At 41.1% G+C, this 16,254-nt stretch overlaps 1 protein-coding gene and 1 pseudogene across 4 annotated transcripts in view; one reads left to right on the forward strand and one right to left on the reverse strand.

Moving 5' to 3' along the window:
• The window catches only part of LOC126281978 (mast/stem cell growth factor receptor kita-like), a 309,972-nt gene that overhangs the window by 272,138 nt on the left and 21,580 nt on the right, over positions 1-16,254 (reverse strand). The window lies entirely within an intron of this gene.
• LOC126282623 (5S ribosomal RNA) lies at positions 15,282-15,399 on the forward strand (annotated as a pseudogene).

Here is a 16,254-nt window from a genome sequence, read left to right on the forward strand (position 1 = left end):
CTACTAAGTTTCCTTCTCTTCCTTTTCCTACTCTCGAATTCCAGTCACCTGTGACTATTAAATTTTCTTCTCCCTTCACTACCTGAATAATTTTTTTATCTCATCATTCATTTCATCAATTTCTTCATCATCTGCAGAGCTAGTTGGCATATAAACTTGTACTACTGTAGTAGGCGTGGGCTTCTTGTCTATCTTGGCCACAATAATGCGTTCACTATGCCGTTTGTAGTAGCTTACCCGCACCCCCATTTTTTTTTATTCATTATTAAACCTACTCTTATATTACCCCTATTTGATTTTGTATTTATAACCCTGTATTCACATGACCAAAAGTATTGTTCCTCCTGCCACCGAACTTCACTAATTCACACTATATCTAACTTTAACCTATCCACGTCCCTTTTTAAATTTTCTAACCTACCTCCCCGGTTAAGGGATCTGACATTCCACGCTCCGATCCGTAGAACGCCAGTTTTCTTTCTCCTGATAACGACGTCCTATTGACTAGTCCCCACCTGGAGATCCGAATGGGGGACTAATTTACCTCCGGAGTATTTTACCCAAGACGACGCCATCATCATTTAACCATACAGTAAAGCTGCATACCCTCGGGAAAACAAGTAGTTCTCAGTCAATATTGTAATATATTCAATGTGAGAAATTACATCGACGATCTTTAGCCAATATTCTTAAAGTTTGGTGTTTGAGGGGTGCAGCAAATGTAAAGTATGTCTTTGGGGTTGGCGTCCGTCAATCTTGACCGATATGTGTTCTTCGAAAAATTCATTTTCGAGAACGATGATTTGCATATATATGTCAAATCAAACATAGTGGCTAAATTGATAGCCACTTTCTTACAATTTTCATATTTTTCTGAAACATGTTTACCCCAAAATTCTTCAGTGGATACAGTTTTATACATTTGCAAAGAAATGTCTTCATGCAAGTCGATTATCTCCACTTGAAGTGAAGACTTTGAAACGCTGAACAACTTAGCAGCCACATCAGTCCATTCTGCCGATACATCAACTTCACAAGGAAATTATATGAATTGAGACAGCTTTCCAATTTCTGCAGTCTTGAAATCTTGTAGCAAATTCGTCCCTTAGATCGGACAGAAATCTTACAAACACTGCAATGTCTTCTGCAGACTTCTCTTTCGAATACTCAAGAATACTCAAGAATTGATGAGAAATGAATAAATTCGTGCCTTGCAATATCTTTTCCAAAAATATCCAGCTTCCGACGAAAAGCAGACACGCTTTGTATCCGATCACATATTAATTTCCGATTATCTTGTAACTCTATGATGAGCGCATTTATATACTTGAGAATATCCTTCAGAAAAGCCACAGCTAGCATATTTATTACTATATCTTTGTCGTTTACCAGCCATGGCTGGACAGACTGCGTCACAAATACAATGTTTATCAACTAACATTTATACAACACCATATACAAAATTTATATTACAAATAAAAGAAAATATTAATGCAGTGCACAAAAACCACATAGAACATAGAGAAAATGAAATATAACTAAACAGGAAAGTGAAACTTCATAGCACCAAATGAAAATACCATAAAGCAAAATGTTTACATAACCATGTAGATCACACACATAAAGTTTCGTTTTGGCGAAATATGTACTTTAAGTAAAACACAAAATTAAATGTGCAGTTAACTGAGAACATAAAAAGAAGATTAAAATTAGCCAAAATTATATATAAAACATAACAATATTTATTATTTTGTCCATTCACTAGAACCACTGTTGAAAAACTCTTCCAAGGAGTATAGTGGGCGAATAATTATGATTCATCTGCTGATCTAGTATTATTTATCAATTTATAATTTTCTCCATGTTTAGAGAGTTCTGTTGCTCCATGGTGTTGCTCTTGTGCATTAGGAAATTGTCTTTAATTACTGCTATCGTTTCATTTATAGGAATATTAATATACGTATTTGCTTTGTAGAGCCATGGAAATGACAGATAAACTGGGACGCTGACATGTCTGATTGCTTCTGCAAGTTGGAAACTGTTTTTTTTTTTTGTTTCTTTTTTATGTTGGTAACATCATGTAGCGCTCTGTATGAAAATCAATCGCTGTGCTGTGTGCAGTCTGTGGCTGGTTGGCATTGTTGTAATATTCGGTATTGTAGTGTTGGGCAGTTAGATGTGAACAGGGCGTAGCGTTGCGTAGTTGCGCAGTTGGAGGTGAGCCGCCATCAGTGGTGGATGTGGGAAGAGAAATGGCAGGATTTTGAGAGCGGGCGATCTGGACGTGTGTCCATCAGAAAGAGTAAATTTGTAATATTGGATATCATGAACTTATATATCTGATGACTTTGGAACATTATTATGGTAAATACATTGTTTGTTCTCTATCAAAATCTTTCATTTGCTGACTATGCCTTTCAGTAGTTATTGCCTTCAGTAGTTAGAATCTTTTATTTAGCATGCAGTTGTGGCCCTCGCTGTATTGCAGTAGTTCGAGTAACGAAGATTTTTGTGAGGTAAGTGATTTATGAAAGGTGTAGGTTATTGTTAGTCAGGGCCATCCTTTTGTAGGGATTTTTGAAAGTCAGATTGCAACAAAGTCCTGAGCAATTTTCTTCCGAAATAATTCAGGTGGCAGCGATTTCACTTCTGGAGGCAGGTGATGTACATTTTTAGGGTGACTGTTGGAAAGCTGTCTTGTGTGCTTGATGGGCGACACCTTGGCACTTCAATGTTCCTCTTACAGAGAGTGTCATGATTATGTATTTCTTGTCTTATGCTAAAATGCCTATGATTTTCTTTTATATAAATGAGGCAGAAAAACACATACTGGCTAAAAACAGTCATTATGCCTAGACTGGTGAAAATAGGCTTACAGTGGTCCAGTCTTTTGCTAGAGGATATAATCCTGATGGCTCGTTTGTTATGAACTCTAAGTGCTTCTTTCCTCCTTGCATATCCAAGATTTGCAAGGAGGAGGTTACTTCTTCCTTTATTAGCCAGAAACGTTCAACAACTTGACCTTTACTTAACCAACGAACATTGTTGTATTGCAACAAGTCAGAATACGCTGCATCACATTCTGAAAGAAACTTCTTGAACTTTCGGTGTTGAAGAGAAGAATGAGATCTCATAAAATTAATCAACTGCACCAAGCTGTCCATTACTTCTTTCAGTGTAGCACCGAGTTTTCCACAAAGGGCAGTCTGACGAATTATACACTGATACAATATTAGACCTGGATTCTGATCCCTGATTTTCTTTAATACACCTTTTTCTTTGCCAATCATCGGTGGGGTGCCGTCAGCTGAAAGCCACACTATTGTATCATAACGAATATTGGAATTATTAATAAATTCGTCAATAGCTTTGAATAAATCTTCTCCTCGAGTGATACCTTTCAAAGGCAATATTGCGAGCAATTCTTCCTTGAATATCTTATTTTCAATGTCGAAAAATCTCACGAAAATACATATTTGTTGATCATCAACAATGTCACATGATTCGTCAAGTGCAGTGGCGTAGCGTGGTGCCTTTTCCAAAAGTTCAAGTAGAGTGCTTTTAATATCAGTAGCTAAAATTTCTATTCTTCTTGTATTACTTCTTGTCGACATTGGAATACTTTGAACTGCAGCGACAATATCCTTTTTCTTCTTCAAAAAGTGCCGAGGCTACTTCCTACATACATTCTTTCGTTATTTCAGAATCTGAAAATGGTGTTTGGTGTTTACTAAGTGTCGAGCAGACACGTAACACTGCTTCTGCCGATTTTTCTTGCTCACTCATGCAGCGAACCAGCAATTTCGTGCTTTTTTTCGTAATAAGTGAGATATTCCTGTAATTTAAATTTTATCATGATATGTTTACAAAGCAGTTATACATATCACATTTATACATTTTTCTTTACGAGCCTCACTGCCAAGAGGAAAGTTTTTGTGGAATTGCTGATGAGTTGTTTCATAGCGTCGCTTTAAATTGCCACTTTTAATAACAGTGACAGTTTCATTACATATTAAGCAAACTGAAACCGCTTGAGGCCTATCAGGCAACGTTAAACAATATTGTTCAGTCCATTCAGTCAAAAAGTTCCCATTTTCAGTGTCCACTTTTCGCTTTTTAGGACCCACTATTAATGTAGGTATGTATGTACAAAAAGGCTTTTCACACGGCAAATTGTGTGACTGACGAAACGAAGTAAAGACCGACCGCCCACTGTGCTCTCTTTGACTAAAACGACAGGTTCGGAGTTCTTTAACAAATGAACGAGTGAGCAGTGATGCGTGGTGGGAGGCGCTACGCGCCGGGAAAAATCGAATGAAATGGATCGACTCGACTGAATGTTTTGCTAAACTACTCGACTACATTTTTGTTTTTCAGACACATTTAGTTACTAAATTACTCAATACTCGACTAAATTACTAGTCTAGTGCGAACGAGGCGCCGGGATACTTGACGTCGGACTATATTTAAGAATATTTGGCGGTCCGAGGTTCGACCTTCCGCGAGCCGATCTCCGGACTACAGCAATGTTTGAAGTGTTTACTGCGGATATATAGGGCATAAAGCAGGGTGGAAAGAGAAAGTGTCACTTTTCGATGATTACACGAAGGAGTAGTCTTCCGTCAAGAAAGAACGTACGGATCAGGAAGCGTTGTGTGAGATTTTTAGCTATGTCATCTCGGTAAATTACAGAGGTAAGGCAAATGCGAGATATCACATTTTTATGAAGAATAATACAAATAGATTCGCGGTAGCATCGACATCAAAGCCAATCTCTACATACATGATTAAAGAAGATACCTAGGAAGAATTGCTCGTCACTGCTACAGAACTAACAACAGTTTATAAAGTTGTCAAGCTCATCAGTTCTTCAGTTGTGGTGACTGTACCGTCAAACTCAATGCTGTAATGTGTCCTGACCCCAAAGTTGCCACAAAGCAGTCTACCTCCGGGACCAAAGCTACACCGATTGCTAAAAATAATCTCACATCATGCTCAGTATCCAAAAGCATAAAACAATTGCAAGAAGTTTCATTGTATTGCATATGCACCGATTCATCTAACCACAAGATTGAAAAGATGTTTCCTTTGTTCAATATTTTACCGAAACTGACGGAATCCAAAGAAGCTGCTGAAGTTTGATTCGCTGAATAACGAAACATTGGAGACAATTGCAAAGTTCTGTCTAGACAATTTAAGGCAACTACAGATTCCATTAGACAGCTAATCGCTTTTTGTGGAGACAGCACCAATATCAATTTCGGAGGGCTTCATTGATGTGGCCACCAGAATGTGTTTCACCAAATTAAAGAAAAAAATAGAAGAAAATGTACACTACTGGCCATTAAAATTGCTACACCAAGAAGAAATGCAGATGATAAACGGGTATTCATTGGACAAATATATTATACTAGAACTGATATGTGACTACATTTCCACGCAATTTGGGTGCATAGATCCAGAGAAATCAGTATCCAGAACAACCATCTCTGGCCGTAATAACGGTCTTGATACGCCTGGGCATTGAGTCAAACAGAGCTTGGATGGCGTGTACAGGTACAGTGCCCATGCAGCTTCAACACCATACCACAGTTCATCAAGAGTAGTGACTGGCGTATTGTGACGAGCCAGTTGCTCGGTCACCAATTACAAGACCTTTTCAATTGGTTAGAGATCTGGAGAATGTGCTGGCCAGGGCAGCAGTCGGACATTTTCTGTATCCAGAAAGGTCCGTACAGGACCTGCAACATGCGGTCGTGCATTACCCTGCTGAAATGCGGGGTTTGGCAGGGATCGAATGAAGGGTAGAGCCACGGGTCGTAACACATCTGAAATGTGACGTCCAGTGTTCGAAGTACCGTCAATGTGAACAAGATGTGACCGAGTCGTGTAACCAATGGCACCCCATACCATCACGCCGAGCGATACGCCAGTATGGCGATGACGAATACACGCTTCCAATGTGCGTTCAACGGGATGTCGCCAAACAGGGATACGACCATCATGATGCTGTAAACAGAACCTGGATTCTTCCCAAAATAATGATGTTTTGCCATTCTTGCACCCAGGTTCGTCGTTGAGTACACCATCGCAGGCGCTCCTGTGTGTGATGCAGCGTCAAGGGTAACCGCAGCCGTGGCCTCCGAGCTGATAGTCCATGCTGCTGCAAACGTCGTCGAACTGTTCGTGCAGATGGTTGTTGTCTTGCAAACGTCCCCATCTGTTGACTCAGGGATCGAGACGTGGCTGCACGATCCGTTACAGCCATGCGGATAAGATGCCTGTCATCTCGACTGCTAGAGATACAAGGCCGTTGGGAACCAGCACGGCGTTCCTATTACCTTCCTGAAACCACCGATTCCATATTCTGGTAACAGTCATTGGATCTCGACCAACGAGAGCAGCAACATCGCGATATGATAAACCGCAATCGCGATAGGCTTCGATCCGACCTTTATCAAAGTCGGAAACGTGATGGTACGCATTTCTCCTCCTTACACGAGGCATCACAACAACGTTTCACTAGGCAATGCCGGTCAACTGCTGTTTGTGTATGAGAAATCGGTTTGAAACTTTCCTCATGTCAGCACGTTGTAGGTGTCGCTACCGGCGCCAATTTTGTGTGAATTCTCTGAAAAGCTAAACATTTGCATATCACAGCATCTTCTTGCTGTCGGTTAAATTTCTTGCCTGTAGCAGGTCATCTTCGTGGTGTAGCAATTTTAGGGCCAGTAGTGTAGAAGAAGCTGGATGACCTACCCATATTCTCCCCAATACTATATCAAACGGTGCTGGATTTACTTTCTTAAGGAAATCGAAAATACTGAACGCAAATGCCAACTGCTAAAATTTTATGCATATATTTGTTTTCTACTACCGCAAACAATGCCACAGTGAAAAAAGTATTTTCGTTATGTCGGCCCACTTGAGTGTTAAAAGAAAGCGACTGGTGCCAGGTACTGTGGAATCACTCTTACAGTGCCATTGCATTGTCCTTAGTGAGAGGGTAATGCCTTGAATGGCTGACTTCAAGAGGGTGACTTCCAAAGCAGCTCGAGAAAGAATTTTCAGCCTCATGAGAAACACTTGCCGAGCTGAGAGAAATAATTTGTCAATGACTAGTTTTTCCACAACCCGATGCTCATACTGCACTACTGGCCATTAAAATTGCTACACCACGAAGATGACATGCTACAGACGCGAAATTTAACCGACAGGAAGAAGATGCTGTGATATGCAAATGATTTGCTTTTCAGAGCATCCACACAAGGTTGGCGCCAGTGGCGACACCTACAACGTGCTGACATGAGGAAAGTTTCCATCCGATTTCTCATACACAAACAGCAGTTGACCGGCGTTGCCTGGTGAAACGTTGTCGTGATGTCTCGTGTAAGGAGGAGAAATGCGTACCATCACGTTTCCGACTTTGATAAAGGTCGGATTGTAGCCTATCGCGATTGCGGTTTACCGTATCGCGACATTGCTGCTCGCGTTGGTCGAGATCCAATGACTGTCAGCAGAATACGGAAACGGTGGGTTCAAGAGGGTAATACGGAACGCCGTGCTGGATCCTAACGGCAGTCAAGATGACAAGTATCTTATCCGCATGGCTGTAACGGATCGTGCAGCCACGTCTCGATCCCTGAGTCAACAGATGGGGACGTTTGCAAGACAACAATCATTTGCACGGACAGTTCGACGATGTTTCGAGCAACATAGACTATCAGCTCGGAGACCATCGCTGAGTTTATTCTTGACGCTGCATCACAGACAGGAGCGCCTGCGATGGTGTACTCAACGACGAACTTGGGTGCACGAATGGCGAAACGTCATTTTTTCTGATGAATCCAGGTTCTGTTTACAGCATCATGATGGTCGCATCCGTGTTTGGTGACATCGCGGTGAACGCACATTGGAAGTGTGTCTTCGTCATCGCCATACTGGCGTATCACCAGGCGTGATGGTATGGGGTGCAATTGGTTACACGTCTCGGTCACCTCTTGTTCGCATTAACCGCACTTTGAACAGTGGACGTTACGTTTCAGATGTTTTACGGCCCGTGGCTCTACCCTTCATTCGATCCCTGCGAAACCCTACATTTCAGCAGGATAATGCACGATCGCATGTTGCAGGTCCTGTACGGGCCTTTCTGGATACAGGGAATGTTCGATTGTTGCCCTGGTCAGCACATTCTCTAGATCTCCCACCAACTGAAAACGTCTGGTCAATGGTGGCCGAGCAACAGGCTCGTCACAATACGCCAGTCACTACTCTTGATGAACTGTGGTATGGTGTTGAAGCTGCATGGGCAGCTGTACCTGTACACGCCATCCAAGCTGTTTTTGGCTCAATGCTCAGGCGTATCAAGGCCGTTATTGGTTGTTCTGGGTACTGATTTCTCAGGATCTATGCTCCTAAATTGCGTGAAAATGTAATTACATGTCAGTTTTAGTAAAATATATTTATCCAATGACTACCCGTTTATCATCTGCATTTCTTCTTGGTGTAGCAATTTTAATGGCCAGTAGTGTATTTGACTGTGAGTTTGTTTCGTCCAGTGACTGTTTTAGATGGACAGTTCTGACATATCGACCAACCTGTATTTTAAACTGATGTTTTAAATAGTTCATTTCCCAAGATTGGGACTAAAAATTGTTTTTGTTAGGCAGAAGTCTTATGTTTTTTACCTTATCACAACGTATGAGTATGCTGACGAACAGGTGATGGACAGAGACATCGATTAACGAGATCATGTTGTGTTACGTGTCTGCAGTTTCGTTGTTTTCTCGAGGGGTAAGAAGGGAAGATCTTACTAAGGGGGTTAAAAGGTGAGCAGAAATATCAACAAAGAAAAATTGCGGTGAAGTCCCTGTATTGTGTTTTGAATTTGAGGCCTACGCGTGTTTTGTTTAGGTTTCGTAAAAAGAATCCGATTTTGTTCCGAAAAACATGGCAATACACTTTGCAAATGACAAATTTTCCTTCAGGCTAAGGACGTAGTTTGTTGTAATCAAAAGTAAAAGTATGAGTTTATGAAAACGGTGTCATGAAACTGCTTCACCAATAATGTAGTGAAAGAATTTTTACTGTAGCTAACAATGAATTTAGATCAGTGAGGTGATTCTCGTGTGTGTGCGTGGTGGGTTAAGTAATCACTTTGTGTTTCAAGTTATGTCGGTAGAAACAAATTTACAAGTACGCAACATGGATACCAGAAACTTTCTGGTCACACTATTCACATTCTACACTCATGTCTTTCATGATTATTAAGCCAAAGCATCACCAAACTAGAGCTTCATCAACTGAATTTTAATGAAAGTACAACCATTTGCTATACAGTACTGCGTGATTTTGTAGAAGATGACTGAGATTCTGGCGATTTTGATACATAATTTAATAATTTCTGATAATATTTTTTTTAAAGAAACAAATGCTGGTAGGTTCATACAATCTGCATTTGCTTTCTTGAACCTAGCAATAAAAATAATTCGTGAGATAATTTCAGTAAAAGAACTTTAAGCAAGGATTACGAGAAAAAAATAAACACGTACATATACAGTCTGTGTGCATAGAGCCATCTATTTCTGCACGAGACACATCAGTGTTCTGTACAATTCATTTCGATAGGATTCGTGGCTATGAAACTTGTTTTTGACTGGTGACAGCATCAGCGAACTGGCAGTTCCAGGATTGCAGCTGCATGGAGCGTGTACAGTACGATAACTTTTTGAAGAGCTCATGATCCGCCCCCCCCCCCCCCCCCCCGCCAAAGTTTTTTTGCTACGTTTTCTCACTGCCACCAAAACTTGTGATATACAAATTTCTGGCACGGAGTAGACACACCAGTGCAGTTACCTGGGCTCTGCAAGTATCTACATTGTTTGCACAGTACAAAATGGTCTAAACTACAGTACCCCTTCCCCCTCAACACCATCTGAGGCGAGCTCTTAAACAGTTATCGCAGTGTCAGTGTAATTCATTGAGTTGTATCATCGCAAACTTAATTTTAAAGGAGTGAAATAATCGTTTGGCATTGCCGGCCGGGAGGCCCCGCCCCTACTCGGGGAGGTTCGGCCGCCGAGTGCGGGTCCTATTACAGTAGACGCCACATTGGGAAGTCGCGTGCCGGTGATGAGGATGAAATGATGATGATGACTACACAATACCCAGTCCACAAGCAGAGAAAATCTCCAACCCTACCGGAAATCGAACCCGGGCCAGCTGCACGGTAGGCAACTTAATTTCATATTCATTACTAATACTAAATAATCTAATACATTTGAGTATGAATGTTCCCACAATGCATTTTCACGAAGCATCGTTATGCAAATGTATCATTTCTTCTTTTACCGCAGCAGCTGGTCGGTATGTGGTGCAAGTGTTGGCGTTGTTGTTGTTGTTGTCTTCAGTCCTGAGACTGGTTTGATGCAGCTCTCCAAGCTACTCTATCCTGTGCAAGCTTCTTCATCTCCCAGTACCTACTGCAACCTACATCCTTCTGAATCTGCTTAGTGTATTCATGTCTTGGTCTCCCTCTACGACTTTTACCCTCCACGCTGCCCTCCAATGCTAAATTTGTGATCCCTTGATGCCTCAAAACATGTCCTACCAACCAATCCTTTCTTCTAGTCAAGTTGTGCCACAAACTTCTCTTCTCCCCAATCCTATTCAATACCTCCTCATTAGTTACGTGATCTATCCACCTTATCTTCAGCAGTCTTCTGTAGCACCACATTTCGAAAGCTTCTATTCTCTTCTTGTCCAAACTAGTTATCGTCCATGTTTCACTTCCATACATGGCTACACCCCAAACAAATGCTTTCAGAAACGACTTCCTGATACATAAATCTATATTCGATGTTAACAAATTTCTCTTCTTCAGAAACGCTTTCCTTGCCATTGTCAGTCTACATTTTATATCCACTCTACTTCGACCATCATCAGTTATTTTACTTCCTAAATAGCAAAACTCCTTTACTACTTTAAGTGTCTCATTTCCTAATCTAATTCCCTCAGCATCACCCGATTTAATTAGACTACATTCCATTATCCCCGTTTTGCTTTTGTTGATGCTCATCTTATATCCTCCTTTCAAGACACTGTCCATTCCGTTCAACTGTTCTTCCAGGTCCTTTGCCGTCTCTGACAGAATTACAATGTCATCGGTGAACCTCAAAGTTTTTACTTCTTCTCCATGAATTTTAATACCTACTCCAAATTTTTCTTTTGTTTCCTTTACTGCTTGCTTAATATACAGATTGAATAACATCTCACTCCTTTCCCAACCACTGCTTCCCTTTCATGCCCCTCGACTCTTATAACTGCCATCTGCTTTCTGTACAAATTGTAAATAGCCTTTCGCTCCCTGTATTTTACCCCTGCCACCTTCAGAATTTGAAAGAGATTATTCCAGTCAACATTGTCAAAAGCTTTCTCTAAGTCCACAAATGCTAGAAACGTAGGTTTGCCTTTTCTTAATCTTTCTTCTAAGATAAGTCGTAAGGTCAGTATTGCCTCACGTGTTCCAACATTTCTACGGAATCCAAACTGATCCTCCCCGAGGTCCGCATCTACCAGTTTTTCCATGCGTCTGTAAGGAATTCGCGTTAGTATTTTGCAGCTGTGACTTATTAAACTGATAGTTCGGTAATTTTCACATCTGTTAGCGCCTGCTTTCTTTGGGATTGGAATTATTATATTCTTCTTTAAGTCTGAGGGTAATTCGCCTGTCTCATACTTCTTGCTCACCAGATGGTAGAGTTTTGTCAGGACTGGCTCTCCCAAGGCCGTCAGTAGATCTAATGGAATGTTGTCTACTCCGGTTGTTGTCAGCATTATAAAAACGAGAGAAAGAGAGAGACCTCGGGGGTAAGATGAAATTGCTTCTCTCTCCTTTTGACGCTTTTTAATTTAAATCGAAAAAACATATCAATCTAAGTGAAAGTTGTGGACGCATAATTCGCCATCCGTATCCCGTTCGCACTGTAAACGACTAACATGTTTTTAAATCGCCGCTAGTAAATTATCGGGACGTCAAATCGGATGGTTATTTAATAGTACAGATTAAGATTCGAAAGTAATTGTTCGTAGCCTTAGTAAATTTAACATTATTTTATCAAGTGCTAAGAAAAAAGAAGAAATAGTTTTGAACACTTCTTTTGTGTGAATGGTAGGAAATGAGCCCAGTAGTGTGGTGGATAAAGCGCTTAACTGGAAATCAACATAATAAAATATCGATCCTTTATTATAATTTTCTGTTTTTATTTTTTCAGTAAACTTCAAGAGAGAGAAAAAATACAGAAGACAGAAGCATTGACGGCAATAAGAAGGATGAAGGTGGGAAATCTGGATCTCACGACAGGGGATTCTCAGTATCAAAAACTAACTCAAAGCCCTGGTGCTGCCGCCCTGTATTCTAATGATTGTGTTCGTAATCTGTCAAAATCTAGTAATTCAAAAGATATTTTTGTGATAGGATTTGGGGAAAACTTTAGCAGTCACTGACTTCCAGTTTTCACATAAACTGATAGAGAGTTACGATCAATAGCATATCTAGAGTCCATAATAGAATTGGTCTTCTATAATTTTCCTTCTCTTTCCCAAGGCAATCTGTGATATAGTGCTTTTTTTCAGGTTTAGAATTGGAACGAGGTACGGATTCTTCATTGGACGCCTGCTGCGAAAATGATATTGGTAGATATTTTGATCGAGCATAAGTTTTGTCGATCAAACGGAAGAAAGAGCTGGTGGAAAGTCGTTGGATCTGTGCTGTGTGTTATTGCCTTGTGAAAGATACCACACATTTAAAGCGAAAATACAGTTATTCCTGGTTGGAAACTTACTCGCCATGGCTGGCATATTCTTGGTACAAAAAAGGAACTTATTGCAAATACTGTACTTGTTTCCTCAGAAACCGAATTCTGTTAGGGGCCTATTGGGATTTTATATCGTAAAGCCATTCTGTAAGTTCAAAGACGTGTACGAGCAGTTCAAGAAGCACATAGGAACCCACTCTTCCATAGAGCAGCACTGGAAGCTGCTAGAACAGTTCTTGCAAGTATTTCGGTGGATGCGCAAATTAATAAATACTCCCAGAAAATGACGTGATTCTTGAGTTTCTCCCGGCGTATTTGATAATCAAAATATCCACGGGTGTACTGCCGGTCTATAGTGTCCAACGGGCACAATATTTCGACGATCAAACATGTCGCCATCATCAGGTGTACTGACGGACTGAGCTCCTGTGAACGCGCCGGCACGGAGATCCGTACGCTATGGCGCGGACGGCGGAGGGAGCGCGCCGCGGGCGGAGGGTATTTAAATCGGCCGCCACCGCGACCGAACCCAGTTCCCCCTGAGCAGCGATAGCGTACGGATCTCCGTGCCGGCGCGTTCACAGGAGCTCAGTCCGTCAGTTCACCTGATGATGGCGACATGTTTGATCGCCGAAATATTGTGCCCGTTGGACACTATAGACCGGCAGTACACCCGTGGATATTTTGACTCGCAGAAAAGTTTAGAAGAAAACCCATTATTTCTTACACTATGTTTTGTGTGACTTACGACTCTGCTCTGAGTGGTAATCATTATGGAGGAGGAATTATGGAAGTTAGGAGACAGCATCATCAAGGTAGCCTCTCAGTAGAAAGTCTGTCACAATTCTGGAGAAGGCTTTTAATAATGCTCTATGTAGACTATTATTAACGGTCTCTAAGTGCGTTTTGCTGATGAAAACACCCCAGCGTTTGTTTATTACAGTTACGCCCTGCAGAAATGATTACCATGTCGAAAGCTCATTTAAGGGAAGCTTGTAAAACCTTCGTCAAATTTTATGATTTATCGTACATAAAAAGTGAAATGAACTTTGGCACAAATTCTCGCAGAACACACAGAAACCCAGGGAGCTAAATTTCTTGATATCCTGTGAGAAACAGGTAACTCATTCCCTAAATCACGAAAAGCGTTAAAAGTTTTTGATTACTATCCCTTGCACAACCTGTAGGCCTACTATGGAATGATCTTTCAGCAATTTAAGAAGAATCAAAACCCGATTGAGGTGGACAGTGTTAGAAGGCCGTCTCAGTGGCTTAGCAGTGATGAGTATTCACAGTAAACTTATTCTTGACAATAAAGGGGATTTTACTAGTAAATTATTGGAAGAATTTACAAAAAATTCGAGGAGATTATGTTTTAATTATTTTTTTTTAATTTTGCCAATTTGTAAAATTCGTTTTAGTTGTTTAGGCTACATTTTTTCTTGTCGTTAAACAATTTTTTCTACTTTAATCATTGTAACAGCATTTCTTGTTTACCTCATTCTCTTTCTCATCCTTCCCCTCCTCACTCCCCTCCACCCCCCCCCCTCCCCCCCGCCCTAACCTGCTGGCTGGCGATGGACTTGGTGAAATGTTTCCCCAGAATAAGAACCAGTTTGCAAAGCACGTATCGGTTATGATTCTGGTCAGATATAGAGGACAAACCCTCCAGAATACAATGTCTTCGTGGGACTTCTTGAAAATACTCTAATGTTGTGGTGCATGTGCATACGTTCCACTTTCCTGAATAGTTTCATGAGAATGATTTTTTTTTCCTGACTGGGGTAAAAAATAAACCATGTGTGTAGTAACGTCATAAAAATACGCACATTTGCTTAAGGTTTCACTATTCGTTCGCAGACTCCTTTGGCACTGTAGGTACTGCAAGGTTGGTCTGTTTTTCGAATCGGTCAATATGACTGTTTTGTCATCCAGATTTACATATTCACCTATAATCTCCGTTGTTGCTAAGATATCTGCTGCGTAAATGCGACTCTCCGATGACCATAAAACGTGCGTAAAGTGCCCAGTTGTGCGACAGAAGGTTGCAAAGACCTTTCCTATTGCAGTTTTGCTTTCTGTGCCAATCTGAAAACATTCCGTCCACATTGTCTCAAGTAACAAGCATATGGTAACTGTTATTCGCAAGAATATATATTTAGGTACATAAATTACTGGAGTACGAAACGTAGTCACTTCCACCTTCCAAGTAAACATCGAAGCTCCGTTACGGTTAAATGCAAGAAGGGTGGTAGGCTGCAAGCGAAGGGAGCCACGTGCACTAATAGTGCCGCTAGACGCGATCTCTTAGCTTTCGAAATTCGAACGAATCAGATATCTCTACAAAATTAATTCGATTAATAAGCTCTCCACTTCTCACTGGTTATTATGCGGAGCATGTAAAGTTATGTTATTTGAAAAAAGATATTTGAGCCAGTCAAAAAAGTTAAACATCTATTAAAAAAAGCCAACGGATTTGCTGCAGTGGTAACAGCGGTTCCCATCAGATCACCGAAGTTAAGCGCTGTCGGGCTGGGCTAGCACTTGGATGGGTGACCATCCGGTCTGCCGAGCGCTGTTGGCAAGTGGGGTGCACTCAGCCCTTGAGAGGAAAACTGAAGAGCTTCTTGATTGAGAAGTAGCGGCTCCGGTCTCGTAAGGCTTATTTCACATCAACCCGGCAGCCGATAAGCCGGTATTTTTACCGGGCCGACACGGGACCTACCGCCTCTCACACGTAGCTGACAGCCGCACGGCATGACGTGCCGTTCTTCCGTGTCTTGTGCATATTCAATTGACCTCGGCAACAAATGGAGCACGACCAGCTTTTAGCGTGGTATCTCTTGTACAGACGTTTAAAAAACAGTAGTAGAAGAAGAGAGCATTGGGTCCATACACTCAGTATGAGAAGAGACGAAGTGGGTGCATTCTTTGTTCTTTTTTAGAAATAAAGAGGAGATGAAAATAAATTTTTTAATTATTTTCGTGTGAGTTTACGAAATTTTGGCGATATACATGCACGAATGAAGAGTTCCATTCAACACGTTAATACATCCTTCTGAGAATGTATCCAATCTATAAAAATGTTTGCAATTAGTCAGCCGCGCGGGGTAGCCTTATGGTCTTAAGCGCCTTGCACGGTCCGTGCTTCTCCCGTCGTAGGTTCGAGTCCTCCCTCAGGCATGGGTGTGTGTGTGTGTTGTCCATAGCGTAAGTTAGTTTAAGTTAGATTAAGTAGTGTGTAGGCATGGGGACCAATGACCTCAGCAGTTTGGCCCCATAAGACCTTACCACAAAATTCCAAATTCCAATTACAGTCATGTGAGTGGGAAAGAAAACAATAGCTAAAATTTAAAAAAAAGTTATTATCATAAAGGATCTATAGTTTTGCTATGACCTTAAAAAATTAAAACATCAGTAAATAGTCAGATGTGTGTGC

The sequence above is a fragment of the Schistocerca gregaria genome, chromosome 7, assembly GCF_023897955.1.
Source record: "Schistocerca gregaria isolate iqSchGreg1 chromosome 7, iqSchGreg1.2, whole genome shotgun sequence".
Lineage (NCBI taxonomy): Eukaryota > Metazoa > Arthropoda > Insecta > Orthoptera > Acrididae > Schistocerca > Schistocerca gregaria.